The sequence below is a fragment of the Pelodiscus sinensis genome, chromosome 3 (assembly GCF_049634645.1).
Source record: "Pelodiscus sinensis isolate JC-2024 chromosome 3, ASM4963464v1, whole genome shotgun sequence".
Lineage (NCBI taxonomy): Eukaryota > Metazoa > Chordata > Testudines > Trionychidae > Pelodiscus > Pelodiscus sinensis.
Window position 1 is genome coordinate 61,289,160 of NC_134713.1, and position 26,646 is coordinate 61,315,805.

Sequence of the window (26,646 nt, forward strand, 5' to 3'; positions counted from 1 at the left end):
CAAAGTAATTGCTGTTATTAAGAGTTCTCTCAATTCTTTCTGCAAAATCTATGTAGTGTACAAGAACGGTACCTGTCCTATTACCTGTGAATGGCAGTGCAGATGCTTAGATCTGTGTCAAGTTGGTGTAAAATACCAAATCCGCCTTTCAGCATTTTACACCCACTTTGATTACAGAAGATGCAAGACAGTGGAGAATCAGGCCCTGTGTTTAGACCAGGGTTAGATTTTGAGGTCAAAACAATGCCAGCTTTCAGGCTCACATTTGATAATGAGGAAACATACCAAGCTATTCACATGAGATTTAGATTTCAAAATTCAGCAAACCTCAAGACGTTTCTGCCTTCCTGAAATCTTGCAAGCATAGTTGATTTTGCAAGCTTTCCAGAAAATACACACCTTTAAGTTCTTGAAATAAAAAATAGGAGCAAATTTAAATCTGAACCTACCTGTGACATTCAAGGTTCTGGGCTTGTCCCAGTACTATTTTAATTTATACATTTTGGTTGCATTGTGGGGCTATCTAGAAACTATTGGCTAAGTATACTGTGAGATGACTCAGGACTGCTAGTTCTTTCTCATGATATATAAGAGTAGCAGGTGTCTCTGTATAACTTCACCTAGACTGAGGTATGAAAATTGCTGATATGTAACTTCCAATCACAACTTGATAGTTTGTGTAATTCTCTTTGTACAGGAGCACAACAATTTATTAACAAGGTGCCCTCATTTAATGACAGTGGTTGTCTTGTGGGACCACAATTAATAATTAATAAGTGGTTTGTATTGTGCAACAGTAAGTTTAAGAACTATATCTCAGATTGAGACTGCTTTCTTATTCCATGGTAATTGGTTCCTATTGAGATGAAATTTAAATTTATAACTATGACCATGTCTGTGCTTCAAGTTCCATTATAAGGTCAATATTTATTGCTGTGTTTTTGGAAATGCTTCTGCTTCTAAAAGTTGGGAAGAGTGCATCCACTGATTTGCATGGGATTCAGAAATTAAATGGGAAGATTAACTGTTTTCCATGGGACAATTAAAATGAAGCCTTGAGACCTTTACTTCTAAGAGTGGGTCAAATGTATTTTGCTGTAGGCAATACTTTATCATATCCCAATAAAAAGACCAATTGGATCAGACTCTTCTCTCATTTACTACCATACAACCTTACAGCTGAGTGTCCCATCAAAATTTAAATAGTCAGGTTTCCTATAGAGCTGTCAGTCACTTTTAGCTGGTTTGTTTCTAAACATTGACTGTTTGTTCATGTCACTATTAAAAGGACTTATTTGTTAAGTGGCAGTGGTGATCTATCTGCTATGAAAGGTGGATATCCAGACTGTTTCTGCCACAGAGAGCTCACTATCTAGCAGGCATTTTTTTTTCAAGTTTTTAGACCCTTTGGAGAGATACTGTTCGGATAAGCAGGCATGAGTGATCAATACCTGGTGACAGATATTCAGCTTCTGTAAACTGCTTTATCTCCATTGGAGTCAATAGAACCATGCCAGTTTACACTGGCTGAGAATTTGGTCCTTAATTTTTTGTAATAGGTTTAGGAATATGTTCACTCTTGACAGGAAAATATAAATATAGTAGGGAATGCCTTTTACATGGCCCTGGGTTGGTTAAAGAGCTGGTCTCTGAATACAAGTTACTTACTACTGAAAAGACTATGAGGATACTCTCAGAACAGGGAGTCATCAGGTAAAAATGGGTCACACAGTAGCACATTTTTTAAAAAATTCCTCTTCCCAATTGAAATAAGGATCGGCAAGGATCCTCAGATGCAGTATAGCCACATTGCATCAAACTACTAGTATAACAGTTTATATGTTTCCAGAGACATCCTTCCAGTACAAGGACAATCCTGCAGAGATGTAAATGTGTTTCTTGTATGACGCTTTGCCACATACCTTCCATACCCCTGCCAGTTTACCAGGGAAAGAGGAGGTGGCTATAGAAATAAAAGTGTGTTTGGGATTCACCTAAGCCATATTGCAATTTTGGCTCTCAGTGGTTGGTAAAGGCCAGTGTATGCTCAGACCTGCCCTCAGCAAAGGGGACTCACTTGCACATTAACAGCATCAGGACCAATATTTTAAGGCACCCTGCCACGTCTCCCAGTGATATGCATTCTGGGCTTTTGGTGACATTAGGGAATGTGCCTCATCATTTAAATATTAGTTTTCTGTCGCGTATTTACATATTGATTCTAAATGTTACCTTTTGTACAACTAAGCAAGTATTTAAGTATCCAACAATTTCAAGGGATTGTATGAAATCCTTGAATTAACTGGCAGATTAAGTTCTATTTTTCAAATGATCAAAGCTGCTACTGCATGGGTGTTTGACTTGAGTCATGCTTGTATGTTTGCATGGTTGGATGCATAGTACTGATGATGTTAAGGTCACTGCTGATGAGTACTGGTCTATGGAAATAGAAGAGGAAAGCTTAATTCTTCCCTTTATTTGGTGCTGGCTGTCCCCTTCCTTTCCAGCAATGGACTACACCACAAGGCAGGTAAAGCTATGCTAAATATTTTGGGAAGAGATTGGGCTCCAGCTCATCAAGAAGGGGAGGAGAACCTTCACACACCAACTTGCCAATCTAATGAGAAGGCCTTTCAGCTAGGTATAAAAGAAGTTGGTGATAAGAATTAAGCAGAAACATTCAATGGCTAGATGTTGACCGAAGAAAGAAACATGCAAATTCTCAAGAGGGTCACAGGAACAAGAGGGAAATCTGTGGGGGAATCTGTTCAACATCTTAGCTGTCTGTACATAATACAAGGAATAGGAAGACTAAACTGGAGGAATGGGAAGTGTTAGTAGTACATAAGCTAAATAGGCATCACAGAACAAATTTCATGATTAATATATTGGGAAAGAGGTGTATAGTAACTTGACCTATAAGGGAACATTTTTTAAAAGTGCATGTTTAGTCTTGAGAAAAGACTCACCCCTGGTCTATGCTACAGGAAAAGGTCGAATTAAGACATGCAGTTTCAGCTACGTTAATTGCGTAGCTGAAATTGAAGTATTTTAACTCAAATTTTGGTGCCATCCACACTGTGGGAAGTCGAAGGGAGCACGCTCTCCCTTCGACTTATTTATTTATTTATTTGTTTAAATATTTTTACCCCACCTTTCTATTTAAAATATTCAAGGTGGCTTACAAGAACAAACAAAAAAAATACAAATATATATAAAAATTTAAAATTTTTACTTCCCTTACTCCTCATAGAAGCAGAACTACTGGCATTGACAGGAGATTCCTCTCTGTTCGAAAAAGTGTGTCTTTACTAGACCTGCTAATTCGAATCCCGGAAGATAAAGTTCAGCTGCTTCCATCTTAACTACAGTGTAGTCATGGCCTGAGGGAGGATCTGAAAACAGACTTCAAATAAGGACTGTCATAAAGCAGATGGTAATAAATTATTCTTCATGTCCACTGAAAGTGAGACAAGGAATAATGGGCTTAAATCTGCAGCAAAGGAGATATACGTAAGATATGAGGAAAAACTTTCTAAGAAAAATAGTTGAGTTCTGAAATAGGCCTTGAAGGTAGGTTGTGGACTTCCTACCACTGGAGATTTTTAAGACATCTTACAGGGATGTTCTAGGTTTACTTGGGCTGGCCCTAGTGATTTCTTGAGGTCCCTTCCAGCTCTACATTTCTAATATTACTGTAGTTCAGTGTAAGCAGTGTAACAGCCACCAGGCCGTTATGGAAAGATGAGCGAGGAAAGGCAGTCTATGCAATTGTGAATAGACAATCTCTGTCTTAATATGCGCTCCATACTATGGAAGTATTCATGAAGCCTTGCCTTACAGCATTTACATATATCTCCTTGGTTTGTGTTAGTGTATTTACAACCTAAAACAAAACTCACTCTTAAATATTGTTTAGTTTCCTTACAGAAAAGTCTTTCTGGTAAATATTTCTTGGTATGTGTGATGTTTTGGTTCTTTCAGAGAAGTAGTCATTGTGTTTATCAAAAACATTCAGTACCTTGATAAACACGAATATTAATCCTATAAATAATAACACAAAGTATAATATGTGCATTATTTGGCAGACTGAAATGGTACTAAAAAAAAAGTTAGGCTAATGACTTCCAGACAGTTGTTACACCATATCATGTTTAAGCAGCTGTTAACCATATGCACTACTATAGCTCTGCTTATACTAATCATTATGAAATTTTCCTTGGCAGAGGGGGAGGGACAGAGAAAGGTATCTTTGCCAGGAAAAAACAAACAAACATAAGATCTACCACCTTTGTAATGAATTAAGATGGTTAATTTTAGAGGTGGGCAAATAATTTGTAGTATATACTGTAATTTGTTTGGGTATAGAGGTCAAATTTTCAGAAGCACCCAAGTGACTGCAGATTTTACATCCTATTTTTAAAAGTAATTTTAGCCCTTGGGAGCCTATACCCTATTGAATTTCAGTGTCACTTCAATTTCAGCCCTTAGGAACTAAATGCTGAAACTGTTTTTGAAAATAGGAATCCTGACTCATATAAGCTATGTCTAGACTGCAGGCTTCTTTCGAAAGAGGCTCTTTCGAAAGCATCTTTCGAAAGAGCATCTTTCGAAAGATCGCGTCTAGACTGCAGGCGGATCTTTCGAAAGAGAAATCCGCTTTTTCGAAAGAGAGCACCCAGCGAGTCTGGATGCTCTCTTTCGAAGAGGGCCTCTTTACATTGAAGAACGCCTTCCTTCGAAAGAGGAACTTTCGAAGGAAGGCGTTCTTCCTCGTGAAATGAGGTTTACCGCCATCGAAAGAAAAGCCGCGTTCTTTCGAAATTATTTCGAAAGAACGCGGCTTGAGTCTGGACGCAGGGGAAGTTTTTTCGGGAAAAGGATACTTTTCCCGAAAAAACCCCTGAGTCTGGACATGGCCATAGCTATTTTGAAAAAGAAAATCAAGATTGAAGGTAAATTTTTCATATGTGCCTATTTGAAAGGATTTGCCAAATCATATTTGGTCTGTAGCTTGTTAACCAAGAGATCACCGCAAGTATTTAAAACAAGGGTAATTTAGCTGGACAGAAAGGTCACACACAGGGGTGATGTGTGGAAGGGGCGTACATAGACACATGCCCCTCCCTAATACACGAGGAGAGGTCTAGGGGCCAGTGTCTAAGGGAAAAGGCGTGGTTAGAGCCTTACCTCTTCCACGTCCAGCCATGCTACCTGTTGGAGATGCTGCCGGGTTCACTGTCCCAGGCTATTGTACTGAACTGGTCCCAGGCAGGCAGCATGGTCATACGGTTCCTGGAAGTGGACAAAGTGGCCCCCTTCCCCACCAGTAACGTCCATGAGAGGGGATGAAGAGAGCGTTGAGGGGAGGGGCTCAGGATGGGGGTGGGAACAAGTCATGTAGGGGGGGAGGGTCACATGAAGGGGTTACATTTTCTCCTTCCCCAGCTGGTCAACTCTGGTCACATAGGAACTGGATGTGGCAAATACTTTTGCACATGAATAATTTCTGAGGCAAATAGTTCCTATTGAAATCAGTGGGAATACTTGCCCGAGTGAGATTATTTACATGTATAGATATTTGTGTAATCAAGACCATAGTAGCTCCCTGCTCCCTGACTGGATAAATGTAAATTTAAGTGGAGGGTTTCGAAACTGAAGCAAACACCTATGCTATAAATTCTTGCCAGTATTTACTTAAAAGTCAATTTCTATGACTATCCCCTTGGAAGCTACTTTTGCTTGAATGCTCCCAGAAAATGAACATGAAGACAGAACAAATTCATCTATAAATGCTACGTAATGATTCCAGAACATTTTTAGGTATTCCCCTGCTTCTAGTGTAAGCAGGGGCTGAACTACTGCTTGCTATCAGCCAGCTAAAAGGAGAGAGCTGCCCTGGGGGTGAGTATGCTCACTCAAATTGTTTAGCTCTGCAAGATAATTAACTGTTAACTCTTGACATGTAAATATAGCTCATGCCAGGATGGGGAAGGAATACGAGGTGTGGTTATGTAAATCCAATTCAGCCAGGGCTGATGGAGGATCAGAATGGAATGTGATATATTTGGGCTGTTGTGGGGGGTCACAAATCATGCTACCCCTAAATGTGTGAATTGTAAAATATGACATCAGTGCTTGCAGTAGAGACACCATCATTGTAAAAGGTGAAGCCTCCCCCTTCCAGAGTTGCGTGAACTGAGTTGGGTGGGGGGAGGAAGGGCTTGTGCCAGTCTGCTTCATGCCTGCCAGGCGTGAGCTGTAAGATTGGTTCAACTTGCCTTTTCCCCCCTTGTTTTAAGAATAGACCTAAAGCAAACTCCATCAGGAGTCTTTTTTCAAGTCCAGTGGAAGCTGGAATCTTTTGCCAGCCTACGTGGTGGCTAAAGAGTTGAAATCACTAAGAGCTGAAGTCACTGGTTTGGCCTGGAGCCAGACCCACTGCAGCCAGCAAGATTGCTGGTGGGAGTGACTAGCAGGTGGCCAGTAGGAGCGGCGGCAGGTGGCCAGTGGAGCATCTGGCGGGAACGACCAGCAGGCAGCCAGCAGGAGCAGTGGCACCAGCAGACCACAGGAGCAGCACAAAGGTGGCATGGCCTCAGGCTTAATGAGTGGAGTCATCAGAGTGATGTGTCAGGGTCCGTACTGACTGGACAGAGCTGTAAGTGGGGCGTTTGAAGTGGGGTACGGAGAAAGTTTGGATAAATGAATGGAACCCTTACATTGTTGAGTTCCATTCATTATCTCTTAGATATTAGCCCTCCCCCTCATCCGCCTTCTGTTCTAAGTCTGATTTTTCAGTTTTATAATGTGTTCACTTTTTTTCATTGTGTTCCTTTGGTATATATGGTCATGCCAATTCTCTTCCAGAATTTGATCTGAGGAAGTGAGTCTGGCCCATGAAAGCTCATCACCTAATAAACCCTCTTGTTAGTCTTTAAAGTGCTGTATAGTCCTCTCTTTTGTTTCAGCAAGATCAGACTAACACGGCTACATCTCTATTACTATTTTTAGACTGTTGAGCCTGAGGGGCAAAGGACATTGCTCAATCCATTTGAGCTGGGACGGTTACTCGTGGGGGGTTAGGAACTATGTTTGTGGTATTTTTCCGAGTTAATGCTATGTAACTTCTCTCTTTTTCATTAAAAGTTTATTTTTTACACTCAGACTCTGTACTTGTGAGTGGGGAAGCATTGCCTCTCAGAGGCACCCAGGGGTATGTGAATTTCCCAGGCTACTGGGTGGGGGCTCGAGTTGGTTCTGTGTAAGAAGGATGAAAAGGGACCCCCTAGATGTTGAACCCAGTACTGGCTGATGATGATACTACCTGGCAGAAGGGTTACACTAGTAATTTTTACCTAAATTAACCCTGGAAACTATTCTCTGCTAAGAACTAGTTTTCTGAAGTGTTGTTAAACATAACTCAAATGCTACTATTTTTAATTTAGCATAGGGATAACTGTGGTGCTTACCGCCATAGTATCTGGGTGCTATAAGCACATAAAAATTCACCAAAATCTCTAGCAGTTAAGGTACTGGTTTGCAGAGGTGGAAAGTAACTAAGAAGAAATACTTTGTTACACTACTCATATACAATTTTTTGGTAGTTGTACTTTACTCAAGTACTTTATTTTTATGATACTTCAACTTTTACTCAAGTAGATTTTTTAGAAAATACTGTACTTTGTAGTCTACTACCATTTCCTGAAGCACTTAGTTACTCACTACTTTCATCACCCCACTGACAGTTGCACAAGTCAGCATTCAGATTTGTTGAAGCACATCTGCGTGCCCAAAGCATCCAATCATCATGCAGTGACGATTAAAAAAACAACCCTGCCAACGAAGAAGTCTTAATAGCTTCATGAACACCTTTTCATTCAAAAACAGGATTTATGCATGGGTGGGGAGCCCGAGCTTCGCGGGCTGGATCCAGCATGTAGGGGAGAAGAAGCGCAGTGCTGTGTGCTGCCGCTCAGCCTCCTCCTGGCTGGGGTGAATGTGGTGCTGGAAACTGCTCATGAGAGGGTTTCCCACTGCTCCCATTGGCCAGATTTTGGTCAATAAGAGCAGTGGGGAGCAGAAGAGAGTGTGGAGCTAGGTCAGTGTCCCTCCCACACCTCTCATGGACAGCCCCCACATTCTCATCCCTCTCCCACACCCCCCCTCCCAAACAGCTCTCCCAGCCCCTGTCAGCTCCTGCACCCCCTCCTGCCCAGCTTTCCTGCATCCTTCCTGCAGCCTCCTTGGGGAGGGATAGCTCAGTGGTTTGAGCATTGGCCTGCTAAACCCAGAGTTGTGGAGGCCATTTGGGGCAAAAATTTGTCAGGGATGGTACTTGGTCCTGCTATAAAGGCGGGGGACTGGACTCAATGACATTTCAAGGTCCCTTCCAGTTTGAGGAGATAGACAATCTCCATTGATTTTTTTAAAAAATCTCACCCTCATCCCACTCCTGTACCGCCCTCCTGGCCAGACCTCCACTCCCAGCTCGTTCCAGCACCCTACCTCCCACCCAGACCCCCCCTCATCCTCATCTCTATCCCACTCCCTGGAAACCCCCCCCCCCCCACACACACTGAACTTTAGCCTCACCCCAGAGCCTAGAGGGGGGCTCACAAAACCTGTGCAATAAAACTGGATGCTCAGCTATTGGAGCAGAAATGGTGGAAGCAGAACGCACGCTGCAGTTCATTCGGCCAAACCAGACAAGATGGAACTCTCTGTTCATGGCTGAGGAGAGAATTCGGCTCATACTAAATGAACAAGGAAAAGGGGTATTTTTCATTATTATGAAAAATAATGGTGCCCTATGGTATATCAGGTGGTTAACCACAGATTTCCACTGGATGGCTACTTTTTCTTCTAGATACTTGAGTACAATTAAGAGTACAATTACTTTTGTACTTTTACTCAGGCTGTTTACACTACAGAGCTTTTTCAGGATATTGGAGGTATCCTGGAAAAGCTCTGATGCATTTTCGGAAAAGCAGATGCATTTTTTCGGCATCCCTGTAAATCTCGTTCTACGAGGAAGAAGGGATGTTCCGAAAGAGGGGTTTTTCCCAATATTTGACCCGTGTAGATGGGCCAAATGTCAGAAAAGCCTCTTTCAGAAGAAAAGCAGAAAAAGATACACAAATTATGGTTTGCAATTTGCGTATCTTTTTCCAACTTTTCCCTGCAGTGTAGACATAGCCTCAGTTTTCAGGAAGGGTACTTTGACTTTTACTTAATTACATTTTTTTTCAAAGTAGCAATACTTATACTCAAGTAACTTTTTTGGATACTTTTTCCACCACTGCTGGCTTGGGACTTGCCAACCCAGGCTCAGTTGAATGCTGCTCTGCAAACTTCCTGACTTTGGCCAAATCATTTTGGCCTCTGTTCTCCAACTGCAACTGAGATAACAGCACTTCCCTACCTCATGGGGATGTTGTGAGCAGAAATACATGAAAGATTGTGAAGTGTTTTGAGATCTGATGATGAAAAGTGCAGTATCTGAACTTAGTATTATTATTTTTCAATTGTAGGGTGAAATCCTGGCCCCAGTGAAGGAATACCATAGAGGTCTGTTTTTTAAAAGGACATCACTGCCCTGCTAAAGTCTGGTAAACCCTCCCATTTCTTCTCTACTCCATTGTCAAACTTCATGGATAAAGAGGCCTGGAGAAGAAACTCTCCAGAATCCATTAACACTCAGCCTGAATGCTCACTGGTGAGTGATGAAAAGGCTTCTTCCTCTGAAAATTTTCAACAGATGCCCGAGGCCTGATGAATATTACACTAGTTTCACACTGACATAACTCCACAGACCTCACAATGGTCTCTGCTGCCTTCATTCTAAAAGTATATTATTGGAACTCAGTTATAAGCTATGACAATTGGAGTAGTGTTTGACAGACTTGATCCATTGCCAGGAATATATGGGAAAGTATGAAGTTTATGATAGGTACATCTACACGGCCCATAGCAGTGAGTCTCAGCCTGTGTCGACACATGTAGACTAGCGTGACTTGCGCTAGTGCTCTCAACATTGCTTTGTAGACAGAACTTTGAAGTTGCAGTTTGGGCTGGAATTGGGCTTTGATGCCTACTCTTCCTGCTCAGGCTTCAGAGCCACCAATCTAATTGGAACCACAGCTTCAAAGTGTTGTCTACACAGCTATTTGTAGAGCACTAGCATGAGCCCCGGGAACCCCAAGTCTGGCAGCCTGCGTTTAAAGGCTCTGTACTGCAGGCTGTGAAGATGTACCCTATTTCATCTAGGAGAAGTGTGGAGAAATGTTCAGGCCTGGAAAAAACCTAAAAAGACTGTTCTTTTGCTGGAGTGTCCCTCATTGTTTGTGTCCGATCTTACAATCACATTTTACAAGAGAAAAATGTGCCCAGCCACTGACGAGTGGTTTGAAAATAGCCTGACAACACTCTCAGAACTGGTTACAGGGAAAAAATGAATATTTATCCAACAAACACAAAAGATTAAAGGCTTCCCCCAGAACACTTGCCCATGTTGAAGACCATAGACTGACCTCTCCTCTCAGCTGTTGACATGAGAGAGGAAAGAGAGGAGTAAAAGAATGGTTCCTAATAAAAGTTCTTTTTCAATGCTTCCAGGAAAGTCTATTGCATGTAAGAAAGATCTAATAATCCTATAAGTCAGTACCTGTGAAAGGCTAGCAAGTCAGGTGTGGACAAATAGAAAATATTTCTTTTCAAAATATCAAGAAATACGCATTTCCACATGTATCAAAACCCACAGAAGCACTGAGAAACAAGCTATTTGGCCAGATTCTCATTTGCACAAAGGCCCCTTTACACCACTGAAGCAGTATAAAGAGGCCTCAAAATGGGTGTATAGTTGCCTATGTGCAAATTAGAATCTTATCCACTGCATCCAAGAGTTGAATGTTTTGATTTTAAAGCTAATTATACATTGTGTATAAATTCATCTGTCATGCTATCTGTGGGCATCTCTCATAGAATCATAAACTACTAGAACTGCAAGGAACCTCGAGAGGTCATCGAGTCCAGTCCCCTGTCCTCATGGCAGGACCCAGAACCATCTAGACTATCCCTGATAGATGTCTATCTGACCTGTTTTTAAATATCTCCAGAGATGGAGATTCCACAACCTCCCTAAGCAACTTATTCCAATGTTTCACTACCCTGACAGTTAGCAAGTTTTTCCTAATGTCCAACCTAAACCTCCCTTGCTGCAGATACCTGAAAACTGCTATCATGTCCCCTCTCAGTCTTCTCCTTTCCAAACTAAACAAGCTCAGTTCTTTCAGTCTTCCTTCAAAGGTCATGTTCTCTAGACCTTTAATCATTCTTGTTGCTTTTCTCTGGACCTTCTCCAATTTCTCCACATCTTTCTTGAAATGTGGTGCCCAGAACTGGACACAATACTCCAATTGAGGCCTGATCAATGCAGAGTAGAGCGTAAGAATGACTTCTCATGTCTTGCTCACAACATGAATCACAGAATCAACAGGTGGCAGCTAGAGTAATGGAAGTCATCTTCTCTTGACCTGGCAGCATCTGCTCCAGAACTTACACTGTCTTAACTACATCTCTGAGGGGTGTCATTTTAGGGCATGTAATCTCCAAGGAAAAGCTATGGAATGTATCACAGAGTGGTTGATGAGAAGTAAGAAATGCAATCCGTTAGAGCAAAATCTGTTATAGGAAGGGGATATGAGATTTAGACATACCGACGTAGTCAATGAAGCGGGGATTTAAATATCCCCCACTTCATTAGAATAAAAATGGCCACCATGTTGTGCCAGCTCAGCTGTTTGTCTGCACAAAGCGGCAGTCAAGATGGGGATCGGTCGCCAAGGAAAGCCTTTGTCGACCAATCCTGTAAACCTCGTTTCACAAGGCATAAGGGATCGGTCAACAAAGACTTTCCTTGGTGACCAATCCCCGTCTTGACTGCCACTTTGTGCCGACAAACAGATGAGCTGGCACAACACGGCGGCCATTTTTATTCTAATGAAGCAGGGGATATTTAAATCCCTGCTTCATTGACTATGTCGGTATGTCTAATTTACATACCTCTGTTGGCAGAGGCATGTAGTCTAAACATATCCTTAGAGTCTGATGCACACTTCTTCCCGGATAGCAGATCTCCCAGACAGACATGGCTACTGGGTGCTCCCTAAGGGAGGCTGCTGCAGATCTTCCCTTCAAGGCAGGGAGACGTTCTTATGGCAGAGTGTCACCACAGTATCGTCCCTAAAGAAGTCCCTGCAGATGTGTGTGGGGAAGAACGAATGTTGCAGAGAGCAAAATGCAGTTTGTTAAGAAAACTAATGTGGTTGAACATCTAAGTAAAACTTTCAGGCTGAGATTTTCAAAGGAGCCTGCTGAATGTGTGTAAACTCTCAAGGAGAGGAACAACAGTAACTGATATGTTGCATTGAAATGTTACCTCTTTAAACGAGAACAAGAAAAATGTGTTTCAAAATGAGAGCTGAGACTCAAATTGCTGCACATAGGAAACCAGAATTGCACATTCTGCCCCGACTCGCACTCTGGGCACTTTCTCTGAAAACAACAGTTTTAAACGATGCTTCCATTTTCATGTTGGCATTCAAATAATCCTTAGTAAGGAATGTAGCAAAATCATCCATTTATAGAAGGTTGAGACACAAAGGGAGGAAGCAAGTGAGTATAGCTAAGGTTACTATTTTGGAAATTTGTAGTAAGTGTCATGGCAGAGCTGGGGGTGGGGAGATAAGACACAGAAAGTTCATCAAATAATATAGATTTTGTTACATCAATATACACAAGACTATAGTAGGGATTCTGAAAGGTCAGACCTGGAGGGAAGGGAGTTGGAAAGTAAGCCAACTCCACATGCACCTGGTGGTTGCATCTCTTCTCACATTAGACTGATGCCTCATCTCCCCTTACCAGGAGATCCACACTGCAGAGACTGATCTCCTGGAGGTTGATTTAGCAGGTCTAGTAAATCCATTATGGAGGCATCTGTCCTGTTAGTGACTCAGCTCTTTGGCTGGGTCACTTATTTGACCTCCTAAATCCACCTCTGATCATGCTCCTGTCAACTCTGGTACTCGAGGAGTAAGGGAAGTCGACGGGAGACTTTCTCCCATCCGCCCACTGTAGAAATTCTAACTAAGGTATGTTGACTCCAACTCCATTATTCATGTAGCTGGAATGGCGTACCTTAGTTCAACTTTGCCCCCTAGTCTAGAGCTTGCCTAGGCTCAGCTTCCCATTCTGGGTGTTGCAACCTAGAACACAGGGTCAAAACACCACTTGGGTTTGGATCACCTGTTCCACCAATAGACGCAGATGGAGGATTGGATGAGCCAAACCTAAACGGCACTGCAATTCTGTGCAGTAGGTAACAATGCCACTTGGGGAGCAGAAAGGGTCTCTAATCAAATGTGTTTTTACAGTAATTTCCAAGATTTCATGGACTTCATTCACGTGCACGATTTTAGTGATTTTCTCCTCCCTGGAACTCCATGACAAAATCCCAGCCTTCAGCATAGTATGCAAGGTGTGAACAATGTGGGGAGCTTATGGGGTGTAAGATCCCAATGCTGAAATTAGGGATGTATGGATGGGCCAGTGCATCTATATGGACTTCAGGATCAGGGTCTATGTCAATGAAGAGTTTTAATGCCCTTTATTTCACATTTGATTTATCAAATGTAACAAAGTATACTTCCTTGAAGGCTACATGAGGTCACCACAATTGAAGAGTTGCACTGGCTTGAAAGAGGTTGTCAGAACTGCCCATTATAAAAATATAGAATCTACCTGGCTATGAGACAGATTTTCAAACCAGAGGAAACTTTTTCAGTGTATGTACTATATGGAACAGGTATGAACTTTTTATAACCACAACTGTCAGTTATCCTGGTACCGACAACACCTTTAACAAAATGCATGAGGATACAATGGTATTCACATTCAGATAAACAGAAACTCCCTCTCCCCAAAATATAATTTTTTCTAAACTTTACAAACAAATTTTCCTTTGGGCTTAGAATAGCATTAGAAAATTCAGACCAAGGCATGTTTTTTTTTTTTCTGGAAAGTTATAGATGCCTGAAAACCAGAGATTTAAATACAAATGCCTGCTCAATAGCTGTATATGCAATCCTCCAAAATTTTCTCAGGCAAAAACTCCCTCTGACCTGAACTGAATGATGTTTGGATTAATTCTTAACTAAACAAGATAACTCAAATTTCATATAAGATTCCTTAACGAATACCTTATACTCCCACATTCACTTCCTATCCACTGCCCCACAGTGAATATTGTAAGTCCACATTGTATTTTCTTAAGTGTTGTATTTTGCGTCTAGATCTCCAACTTAACTTGCTAGATATGAGGACAGATGGCTGATTATTGCCCAAGGAGGTGCATGTATGTATGTTTCACCTGGTACATGAAAATATGTGCCTTCATGCAGGATTACTTCATAATATGTACATGCAGTGCTTAACTGAATAGGACTCTTGGCTTCTAGGCATGACTCTAAAAATAATATTTTTAGTACAGTAGCCACGTTAGGTTTTCTTGTACACATGTTGGTCTATCTCTTATTTTTTCCTAACAGGTACATAGAAAATACCTGAATTAATGTCTATCAGGCACATCTCCAGATTCTCTGAGGATAATGTATAAGATACCTTTGTCCTGCAAAACTCATTTTTACAATGGAAATAAGCCATTACGTTACTGTTCTCATTTTTTATCAGAAAGATGGAGCATCTCATCCTTTAAATCCTGGCTTCAACCACATACACTATTGACATTGCCCATTGTGGTATTTATATTACTCTTTCTCAAGTTATCAGTCTTCTCTTAGGCCAGTTTAGAATATATCTTTAGAGAACTCTGGATGCAATGAGAATTTTAATGATCTGTCAGTGACGTCATGTCTGTGTCTGTGTTGAACATACAGGTCTAAGTGTTTCTCTGTATTTAATGTACTGTAGAAATTCCATTTCAGGATAGCACTAAGACACTTGAGAGCCAATTTTGCATTTCTCATGTAGTTAAGACCTTGGCTCTTGGCCTTCTGACTTCTAGCACTTACAGAGTTGTCCTATAATCATCCAGAAATACACTGCCTGTTGTGTTTTACCGCTTATGTGAAAACTGTCAAATTCCTCATCAGCTGACGGGGAGGAGCATCGACTTGAAGGATTGCACAGCAGTGCATTTGGGATTTGCATTATTTCACAGCACCATCATCCATTCAAAGTTTGTACTATAACCTAGAATTGTGTTGGTGCTTTCGTCATACAGCAGAGAAGTAACCCTATTGTAGTCACTCTCTCTGCCAGAGAAACTAGCTTATTTGCCAAATATCTCCCCTCAACACATTTATTGAACATTAAAACAGCAGAACAGCATTGAATGAAGTCCAGTAATTTAATAGGATATATTTTAGTCACTCAACTTTGAAGATTATTCCAACATTAATTATAAAGTTCCTGTGTCTGGATAACATATTGTTAACAGTTATTTTGTAAGTGCTAATGGGAAGATGGAAGATTTCCAATAGTTTTATTGAGGAACTGGCAATTAAAATGTTGAACACTGCAACATACATACAAAATAATAATAATAATATTGCATATACGTGCTCTTTATGTAAAAAATGGGGACAAATGTATTCCTTTGAAATACATGTAGCAGTTTTATTTTTAACAGTCACTTTTGGAAAAACAACTATGGACTTGTTTGCCAAATTCAAATGTGAGTCTTGAGCAAGTCTGATTTTGTTTAAAAGAACATCGTGAAACTATTAGAAAGTCAAGACAAGTTGCTATCTCTTGTGTTTTTCCACACACAAAGATCAACAATATGCTCTCCGTCTGAAGAACATACTGAAGATTCATGAGAGTGCAGTGTGAGTATGTCTATCCTGGGGAATTTTAAAGGGGGGGGGGGGAAGTGCTACCATTAAGTTAGTTGCACTGAGGGAAACAGTTGCACTAATGCTGTGTAAAAGAGGGTATGTCTACACTACAGCGCTAATTCGAACTAACTTAGTTCGAATTAGTTAAGTCGAACTAAGCTAATTCGAACTAAGGCGTCTAGAACTAAAAACTAGTTCGAATTAGCATTTTGCTAATTTGAACTAGCATGTCCACACTGAGTGGACCCTGAACCGGGGTTAAGGATGGCCGGAAGCAGTGCTGGCAGGGCATCAGAGGAGGACTTAGAGCGTGGAGATGCTGTCTCAGGCTAGCCGAGGGCTGCGCTTAAAGGGACCCGACCCCCACCCCGGACAGACACTTCTCAGGGGTGCCCCGCTTGCAAAGCAGTCCTGGCTTGGAGTGCCCGGAGTACCCACACTGGGCACATCACAGCATTCGGCCATCAGCCCGGCTGCACTTGCCGCAGGCTGCCATCTGGGGAGAGGGGTCAATTGGGGGGCTGCAGGAGAGCTTCCACCCCCAGAAGCCCGCAGAGCCAGCCCAGTCCTCCCCATCGGGGGCTCGTACCCCATTCCTCCCTCACCTCCTTCCACTTACCCTTCCCTAGCCCCCCTTCTTATTGATGTACAAAATAAAGGACAATTGTGTTCAAAAATGGAATCTGTCTTTATTGAACAAAACTGGGGGAGACTGGGAAAAGGAGGTGGGAGAGGGGAAGAGAGAGGGTGGGAGAGGGGAGGGCAACTAAAATGATCAGGGGTTGGAACAGGTCCCATCTGAAGAGAGGCTAAAGAGACTGGGACTTTTCAGCTTAGAAAAGAGGAGACGGAGGGGGGACAGGATAGAGGTCTCTAAAAGCATGAGTGGGGTGGAGACGGTGCATACAGAAAAGTTCTTCATTAGTTCCCATAAAGAAGGACTAGAGGACACCAAAGGAAAGGAATGGGTAGCAGGCTTCAAACTAGTAACAGAAAGTTGTTCTTCACAAAGCAAAGAGTCAACCTGTGGAACTCCTTGCTGCAGGAGGCTGTGAAGGCTACAACTGGAACAGAGTTTAAAGGGAAGTGAGATCAAGTCATGGAGGTTGGGTCCATGGAGTGCTATTAGCCAGGGGGTAGGAGTGGTGTCCTTGCCCAAGGTTTGTGGAAGGCTGGAGAGGGATGGCACGAGACAAATGGCTTGGTCACTGTCTTCGGTCCATCACCTCCAAGGTCCCTAGGGGTAGCCGCTGTCGGCAGACAGGCTACTGGGCTAGATGGACCTTTGGTCTGACCCAGGATGGCCATTGTAAGCTCAGGGCTCAGGGTCGGGGGTCTCAGTGGACCCCCTTGATTTACATGCACACCTGCTCTTGGGTGGCCAGACTGGCAGCTCTCCTGCCCTAGATGGCCACTTTCCTGTGCCTAGTGCGGAGGTCGTGGACGAGGTCCACGATGTCCGCACTAGCCCAGGCGGGTGCCCACCTCTTGCGGTCCCGGGCAAGCTCCCGGGAGCCGCCAGCCTGGTCCCGGGAAGAGGGGGAGGGCTGGGGGGCATCGGGTGGCTGGTGCAGGGTCTGCTGGCTGGGTGCTGGCAGGCTTGCACCTGGCACGGGCACCGTAGCCAGCCCGTGCCCCTTTAAGGGGTCCGGGGCCGGGAGGGGGGCACTAGAGTTTCCCTGGTGTTGGCCAGAGTGGCCACCAGGGAAACCTGGGGAGGGCTATCCTCCCACTAGTTCGAATTAAGGGGCTACACACCCCTTAATTCGAACTAGCTAGTTCGAACTAGGCTTAATCGTCGTAAAATGAGGTTTTCCTAGTTCGAACTAAGCGCTCCGCTAGTTCAAATTAAGTTCGAACTAGCGAAGCGCTAGTGTAGCGCCTATGAAAGTTAGTTCGAACTAACATCCGTTAGTTCGAACTAACTCTGTAGTGTAGACATACCCAGAGTATGTATCTTTGTGCATGTGTAGATAGTTAATTTAAAGGCAACCATATACTGGTGCATTAGAATATATAGTTTTGTTCCAAATATATAGCTTTTATAAAGTTGTTGTTATGCAATGGAAATGGGGCCCTGGTGGGAGCTGTAGTGTAGACAGGAATCCTGCAGCTCCTGGTTTTGTTTTTAACCTCTATGTCAATGAAACCTAAGGAACTAAATCTGTATGGGTATGTCTACACAATCCCCCTAGTTCGAACTAGGGGGGGTAATGTAGTCATACGGAGTTGCAAATGAAGCCCAGGATTTGAATTTCCACGAGGCGTACAGCTAGTTCGGATTAGGAAGCCTAATCCGAACTAGCTAGTCCGTGCCACGTGTAGCCGCACGGCACGGGGTCCGAATTAGCCGGCATTTAAGAATGGCGCCGGGCGGCTTTATGCAAATGAAGCCCAGGAAATTCAAATCCCGGGCTTCATTTGCAACTCCGTATGACTACATTACCCCCCCTAGTTCGAACAAAGGGGGTAGTGTAGACATACCCTCCAGGACCAGCAAAATGCCATGAATGCCTCTGTTTTTTGTTGTTTTTTTGGGGTGGTGGGTTTTTTTTTCAGCATTTCTATTTTGAATCAAGCCTACTGAAATAGGTAGGTTTTAGTCCCCTCTTTATTCCCTTTCAGTTAAGCTTGTCTTGATGCAACTTTTTGAGTCTGGATTTTGTGCCTTGCTCTGGTTTTGTGTTGATGGTTTTGGGGATTTGTTGCCATTTTCTTGGCTGGGATTCATGTCGTATCCGATGCTGCATCACTTGCTATAGGGAAAAGACCAGATTTGGGTACAGCAAATACAAAAGGGATACTTTCTTTGGTGTGATGAAAACACATAGACCCAACTGAAAAAGCGACGAGGAGTCCTGTGGCACCTTATAGACTAACTGAAGTGTAGGAGCATAAGCTTTCGTGGGCAAAGACCCACTTCGTCAGATGCATCATCACATGCATCTGACGAAGTGGGTCTTTGCCCACGAAAGCTTATGCTCCTACACTTCAGTTAGTCTATAAGGTGCCACAGGACTCCTCGTCGCTTTTGCAGATTCAGACTAACACGGCTACCCCTCTGATAATAGACCCAACTGGTCACTGCTTCTAGCTCACACAGAAAAATTAATGTGCACTGCTCAGGCAAATGGTCTGTCTAAATTAGAATGGGCCAAAGCTTTCTTCATGGAAATATTTTTTCAACATAAAATGTTTTTCCACTGGAAAAAAAGTGTGGGGACTGGACCCAGAAAACCAGATCCCTCCCCCAATTTTGTTTTGCATCAGACTGAATTTTTCTGCTTTGTCCAGCAGTTCTGTAACTGTTTGCATTTGCTCAAAACATGTTACCCATTTCTTTACATTTTATTCACAGAGCAAACTGATTTTTCAACCAACTCTAGTCTACTGCATGGCAAGATAAGCAATCAATGTACTGCCCTCTATGCTATGGAGCTGATATGCAGTGGAAAGCAGAAGCACCTGGTTCACATTCAGATGTATTCCTTGCTCCCTTTGGCAGCAATAGCTGAAACTCTGTAAAAATGGCACTCAACTTCCCTGGGAACTGAAAGTTGTGATGCTCAATGGGGAGTGATGTTAACAGAGATCTGTTGACTCCTTCCTGACTTTCGGATGATGGCCTTTTGCAGAGAGGAGGTTGCACACAGGTGGGTGGTGGTGAAGAATAAAAAGATTTCTAAAGATGGCACAAGAACACTGATCTTTTCACACATTGGACAGGCTCCCAATTCATGATCTGAGTAGATCTTCCCCACCCCACCCTTTATTTAGACAGCTAATTGGGAGAGGCAGTTGGGCTATGTCTAGACTGCAAGCCTCTTTCGAAAGAGAGCATCTAGACTGCACGTTGAACTTTCGAAAAAGCGGCTTGCTTTTTCGAAAGAAAGCATCCAGTGAGTCTGGATGCTCTCTTTCAAAGAAGCCCTATTTACATTCAAGAACGCCTTCTTTCGAAAGAGGAACTTTCGAAAGAAGGCGTTCTTCCTCGTAAATTGAGGTTTACCGCCATCGAAAGAAAAGCCGCATTCTTTCGATTTAATTTCGAAAGAACGCGGCTTGAGTCTGGACGCAGGTGAAGTTTTTTCGAAAAAAGGCTACTTTTTTCGAAAAAACCCCTGAGTCTGGACACAGCCTTGGTAGGCAGCTTACAAGGAGGCCTTCTTTCTTCTATTTCCTCCGAGGCTTATTTTTCCTAAAAATGTCAACATGAGAGTATAGCATAGATCAGTTCTTCCTGCCACTGAGATCCTGCTAGGGACCAAGCACAACATTTTCAGAAACAGCCTAGGGGACTGAGTCAGTGCGATTTAGCCTCCCTTTAGTAAAACTGACGTAGGCACTAATGAGCCTAAATCACTTTTGAAATGGGACATATGGGTACTTTTGAAAATGACACTTCTAGCCCACAACAGAGTGCTCTGAATCTGTTTAAGGGCAGTTCAGTAGAATGCTTCCTGGCACCAACACTTCAGACCCATTCTTGAACTCTGAGGCTACGTCTAGACTGGCCACAAATTCCGGAAAAGGGATGCAAATCAGGTAAGTCAGCATAGGGAAATCCGCGGGGGATTTAAATATCCCCCACAGATTTAAATAAACATGTCCGCCGCTTTTTTTCCGGCTTGGGGAAAAGCCGGAAAAAAAGCGTCTAGACTGGCGCGATCCTCCGGAATAAAGCCCTTTTCCGGAGGATCTCTTATCCTACTTTCAAGTCTTATTCCTACTTCCCCAAGCCGGAAAAAAAGCGGCGGACATGTTTATTTAAATCTGTGGGGGATATTTAAATCCCCCACGGATTTCCCTATGCTGACTTACCTTTCAAGTAGGAATAAGAGATCCTTCGGAAAAGGGCTTTATTCCGGAGGATAGCACCAGTCTAGACGCTTTTTTTCCGGCTTTTCCCCAAGCCGGAAAAAAAGCGGTGGACATGTTTATTTAAATCCGCGGGGGATATTTAAATCCCCCGCGGATTTCCCTATGCTGACTTACCTGATTTGCATCCCTTTTCCGGAATTTGTGGCCAGTCTAGACGTAGCCTGAGAGAATTTGAATCCAGATCTGAAGTTTTGGCTCTGACTTCTTTAGCCAGCAAAGACTGAGTGTGTGTGCTAGCCCCAGATTTTTCTTCTTCTTTCTTGTTACGCAACACTGGGCTGGCTACTGCTGAGAGAACTTATAGTTTAATTCTGCCAGATGCTGGGTTCCTCCTGGTAGATACTAAGCAGCCTGGGAATAGTGGGTTCTCTCAGGCAGATCACAGGCTACCTAGACCTGGTAAAGTGGTACTGTTATCTAGAAAGGCTGAGAACCTCAGTGGCATAATGAGCTGGTCCATGTTGACATAGACCACTGGAGATTTACCTTGATATAGTTCTGCATTCTAAATGTTCCCTTGGCAATAAGCTAAATATAGTGGGCCACAATCATTCCTGCTCTAAGGTCAGTGAAGTTGCACAAGGGCTAAATCTGACCCACTGATTTTATGGAAAGAATGCTTTACAAGAAGTTTCGTTATCACAGATCAAATTGCTTGCAAGAGAAAACTTACTGATGTGGTCAATGAAGATTATAAACCAAGAATGTGGATATTGTAGCTACAATGGTACCATCTATTTTGACTCTTCTCTAGAAGATCCAGCAGTAACTGGAGGTTTATTTTCATTAGGCCTTCACCTAGAAATGTCAGCAGTGCTTCCTGTGTCATCGTTTGTTTGTTTATTTGCTTAGCTATATCACTAAAGGGAGAGTAGTGAAAACAGTTCACACTACGTAAATGTTTATGTGGGTGACCATTTATGTCATTATACTTTGTTTTAAAAACTTCTTCAAAGTGAAATAAAATATCACATAGGCTGATTAGAAAACAGTATGTCATTCTCAATTTGCCTTTCCTTGTGGACAAAGGATTTTTTTCCCCATTGGACTCCAGCCTAAAAGGAAACAGCACTAGAACAAAGGTCAAGAACTTGGAAGAATTCATTCAGGCGAACCAGGTACAGCTTGATTTAATATCAATATTTCATATGCTCTGAGATTGTGGTTCAAACTACAAGATAACGGAACACCATTTTTATAGCTTTCCATCTGTGAAGAGTTATTTCTCAAAGCATACAGCATGAACAATCTACCAGGTATTCATGTTTGAGATCATATGTTCTGCTAAGTGTATGTGTGTGGAGGTGGGAGGAGGGGGGCTGATGCACAATCTGTCTATGATAATTTTTAAAACTAAAGTGTCTTAAAACCAGATTTGTAAAAATAAATGTTTTCCATGCTAGGTAATTTTTCATGATACATTAACTCCTCCTTCCCCAGACCATGCAAGTGTTGTAGTATGTGACATACCTGTGAAGCTGGAGGACAATAACTGGGAGGGGGACTGTGGCTTTGTGTTTGTATAGCATAATGGGATCCTGGAACAGGGCTAGGGTCCCACAGTGCTATAGTAGTATAAATAAAATAATGAGGTGGAATGAAATGAAAAAGGGTGGTTTGGGGGGTTAATTAATAAAAATACACACATAGCATTTCTTTTTCAGTTAAAGAAGTAAGAGTACGTTAGTTTGGAGTTATAGTTTGGGGCAACCGGAAATTGTAACAACAGGATTTCACATGGACATCGAGTCTGCTTTTCAACAGAGCAGGTTACTCAAGTGGTTGCCACATTGCTGGTATGTAAAGTACCTTGGAAATGTTGCAGATGAGTTTTCACCTATCCTAACGTGTTATTGCTATGTCTTGAAGTCTCGTAGAGGCTTGTGAAGTTGAAGTGCTGGCCTTTTCACTGATATGGTCATTGACTTTCAACTACAGGACTGAAGTTCTGTCACTGTGCTATGCAGACCGGGAGGATAGAATACATGATCATAATGACTCTTCTGGCTTTATTGACTGTAAACTTATAGAACCTGTGCTCATTTTTAGGGAGGTCTCAATGTTTGCTGTAGCCTATAGCGATTCATAGTCCATATAGGCTACGGCGTTGTGGCTTTCCTGCAATCTTTCAGAAGCTGTCCATGGTGGGCTTGCAGCGGCCATGCCATGTTGTTTAGTCCTGCTAGAGGTAGGTAGCTTATCAGGGAACTTGTTTTCCTGCTGGTAGTCAGGTAGGTATTGCCAGCCTCCTTCCCTCAGGTTTGCTCTCTCTGGCTCTGGACATGTTTGGAGTAATTAAGAACACTTAGACAGAGGGGCAAGTAAATGTCAGAGGTGATGTCCTGGCCTTATTGAAGTCGATGGGAGTTTTGCCATTAGCTTCAATGGGGCCAGGATTTCACCCCAGGTATAATAGAAAACATGCATGGTGTTCCTTGTTTAGATGCAGAGCCTCGCTGAGTGATGTTTTCTGAGTGAGGAATGAATTTTCCCCTGGAGCAGATTGGCTCAGCACTAGGGTTTTTCTTATGGCATCCTGCCAGGTTTATAGACATGGGGAAGATTTGTGTTGCTGGCAAGGAAAGACAAAAACCTAGGGGTATGCATGATAACAAGCCATTATATTTTAGTTCAAAACAAAGAATTGCTGGTAAGGTTTTACCATTCTGTGTTAGCATTTTCTGCACCCAGCTCTATCACATCTAATGTGTCTCTGAGGAGTTTTCTTGCACCATGTGCTTCAGGTGGTCAGACTCCAGATTAGTATGATCAGTTCCAGTATCTTGTTTCACAATTGATACTCTCAATCAAACATACTTCCCCTGTGGCTCTCCATGCTTCATCCTGAGGAGTTCAGTGGACTTAGTGCTGGACTAAGAAAAATATGGCCCACGGGCCAGATCCGGCTCCACCAAGCAACCAGATCCAGCCTGCAGATGCTGCGGTGAGGTCCATGCAAGCTCCCCACTTGTTTCCCCCCACCCACATGCTGCTCAGAAACATGGCTGAGGGTGGTTTCACTTTAAAAACTGAACCCAGATGGGAGGGGGGAAGCTTTAGGAGCTGTTCCTGCCCCCAGCACAATGCCATTGGCCAGCTTCTGTCCAGAAACAGGTCAGTGGTAGCTGCCTATTTCAATAACAGGCAGCCATGAAGCACAAGCGGCTCGTAGCTATTCACAGAGCACGTGGCTGCAGCCTGTGCAGAGGTGGGGTGGGCAAGCAGACAGGCAGGCTGATTCGGGAATGGGCTGCTGGCTGGTAAGTCTCCTGACCAGACCCTGCCTCTGGCACCCCCATTCCTGCCCCCCTACTCCACATACCCAAATCCTCTGTCCCCCTCCTGCACCCCGAAACCCTCCCAGATCTGGCAGCCCAAGCCCCTGCTCCAGATCACAGTCCTCTCCTACCCTAGCTCACTATTCAAACCCCTTCACCCCCTCCTGTACCCCAACTCCCTGTCCCAGGTCACAATCTAACCCCTTGCACCTCAGTCCAGTGCCCCAGGTCACAACTGCCTCCTTCACCCAAATTATCTCCCTTACCCACAGCTCCCTTCTGCACCCAACCTCCATCCCAGACCCCACACCTCCATTAATATCATGGAAGAGTGCGGCCCTCAACCACTTTCCAAATTCTTGGAGAGGCCCCCCTATCAAAAATTATTGCCCACCCCTGACTTAGTGGGTCATGGATGGAGATGCAGTCACTAATGTAGCTGGGTCCTGACCCACTTCTGAATATGAAGATCCAGACCGGGGCCAGGAACAGATAACAAGGCTGACTGGCAACCTATGGAAGCACATGGTGCCATAGGAATGATGTCATTGTGATGGTGTGTAGTGTTGTGGAGGATGGCTGCCTCTGTACTGCATCAGGTCCAGATTCTAAGACTGAAAGCTCTAATTTAAATAAAAAATATGTAGGCTGTGCTTCACGTTCAGGGGAAATGGAGAGCTCAGAGAAGCTACCATGTTTTGTTCAAATGTTCTTTCTTCAGATTTCCTTAGAATACTGAGGGGGTTCTTGCAGAGGAGCATAGTGCACTGGGACAGTGTGGCCCCGTGGGTGTGCATGCATGCTCATGAAGGCTGAGGGGCTAAGCTAAGCCTCAGAATACTTTTTACACCTTGAGGTGAGAGCAATAGAGCACAGTCAAGCCACTACTGGGTCACACAAAGACAGGCTGTTTTGTTCTTCCTTAAAGATAGGAAGACCGCTGGCTGGTGAGAGCAGAGGATTCTTAGGGAGCGGGCTAGTTTCCCTGTCAAAGAGTCCCAAAAATGGAAACAGTGTTCGGTTCCCCTTCCTCTGGGGAGGAGAAACAGGGACACACCCAACCAAGCAACTGCAGGATGCAGATGAGAATAAGTTCATATAAGTGAGGCTACCAATGAAGCTTCTAAATATGCCTTCACCATGTGAATCCTATGAAGTTCCAAGCTTAGTAAGTCTGTATTAGGGCATGTTTACGCTACATGGAAGATCAATGATGCTGTGGTCAATCTTCTGGGGTTTGATTTAGCAGGTGTAGTATAGACCTGCTAGATTGAACTCAAAGGGCACCCCTGTCAACTCCGGTACTCCTGCTCCTCACAAGGAATAAGGGAAGCCCACAGAAGTGCTTGCTCCTGTCAGCTTCCTCTGTGCGTATGGTGAGGAAACGTTATGTAAGATATGTTGACATATCTAACTCCAACCTGCCCATGTAGTGTAGACCAGGCCTCAATCAGTTTTAATAAAGGGATGTGTGACTGGATGGTAAGGGAAGATTGGTAGGTTTTGTGTAAGAAATATGATGATCTACTTCATGTAACTATCCAGACTTTTTGGTGCTTCTCCAACCCTAAGATGCTCATGGGATTTAATGAAGAAGTTATGCAACTTTTTAGATTGACACTGGAATGTCAAGTGTAATGCTTGGAATAGTTACCATTTTCCGATGGTTCATATTAAAGGAAAAATTCAGAAACTTGTATGTGATGTGTAACTGGGAACATAGAGACAGTATAAATCTAACAGGAGTGCTTAATAATGCCTTGCAATGTATTTTTGAAACATATACCCCCTCATGTCCTAGTAAGCAGGGGGAATTCAAATAGCAATCAGCCAAACTGGAATAGGTACAGGACACCAAAACGGTTTTTCCTTATAGTTGCCCTCAATAAAGCATCATTGCTCATGCTGCTTGAGGCTGATTTAAGTTTTGGGACTGTGCCAATCGTTTGCTAAGCCCTCTGTCTTTATATTATGGCTTATATCAGAACTGATCAACATAGCAAAAAATCTGTTGCAGACAAAGCCAAAAGTTACTAGGAATCTACCAATATATAGATGATCACTCTGTCTCTTTATGCCATCATTACCTATATAGATGGTCTTGAATACTGAATACATGTTTTATTCATATTCATTCCATATCACAAAGAATTCATTGCTCATTTAATGGGAGATTATAATTTATGCCAGGCTAAGTGTGTAATTAAAGTTATAGCTGTTGATGTGGACCTGGGCAACTTAGTGGATATAGCACCAGTCTTGCCGTACTAATCAGAGACAGCTATAGTTCAGCCAGAGGTCCTGCATAATATGAGGTTTTAGGGATTTTAGCTGAGTCCCAACTGGAATGTTATCTACAGCACAAACAAGCATACATAATTTGGCAGCCCAGGATGCTTAGGAAACACCCCATTCTGGCGCACTGAAAGAAATGGAGTGTTCTCTTTCCAGAGTTGTTATTGCAGGCGAGGCTTGCAGTTCTTAATGAAGAAGAGAGCCTCAGCCACCCTATACCAAACCTCCACAGTTGGAGCACACTGAATTCTACACTTCCTCCTCTATCATAT

General features: G+C 43.1%; 1 long non-coding RNA gene across 1 annotated transcript in view; it reads left to right on the top strand.

Annotated features, from left to right (window-relative positions):
- The first annotated feature begins 15,727 nt into the window (after positions 1 to 15,727).
- The window catches only part of LOC142827825 (uncharacterized), a 95,245-nt gene continuing 84,326 nt past the window's right edge, over positions 15,728 to 26,646 (top strand). Inside the window, exons 1-2 of the long non-coding RNA XR_012902592.1 lie at positions 15,728 to 15,911; positions 21,831 to 21,919. This is a non-coding gene — a long non-coding RNA (uncharacterized LOC142827825). The remainder of the gene's footprint in view (positions 15,912 to 21,830; positions 21,920 to 26,646) is intronic.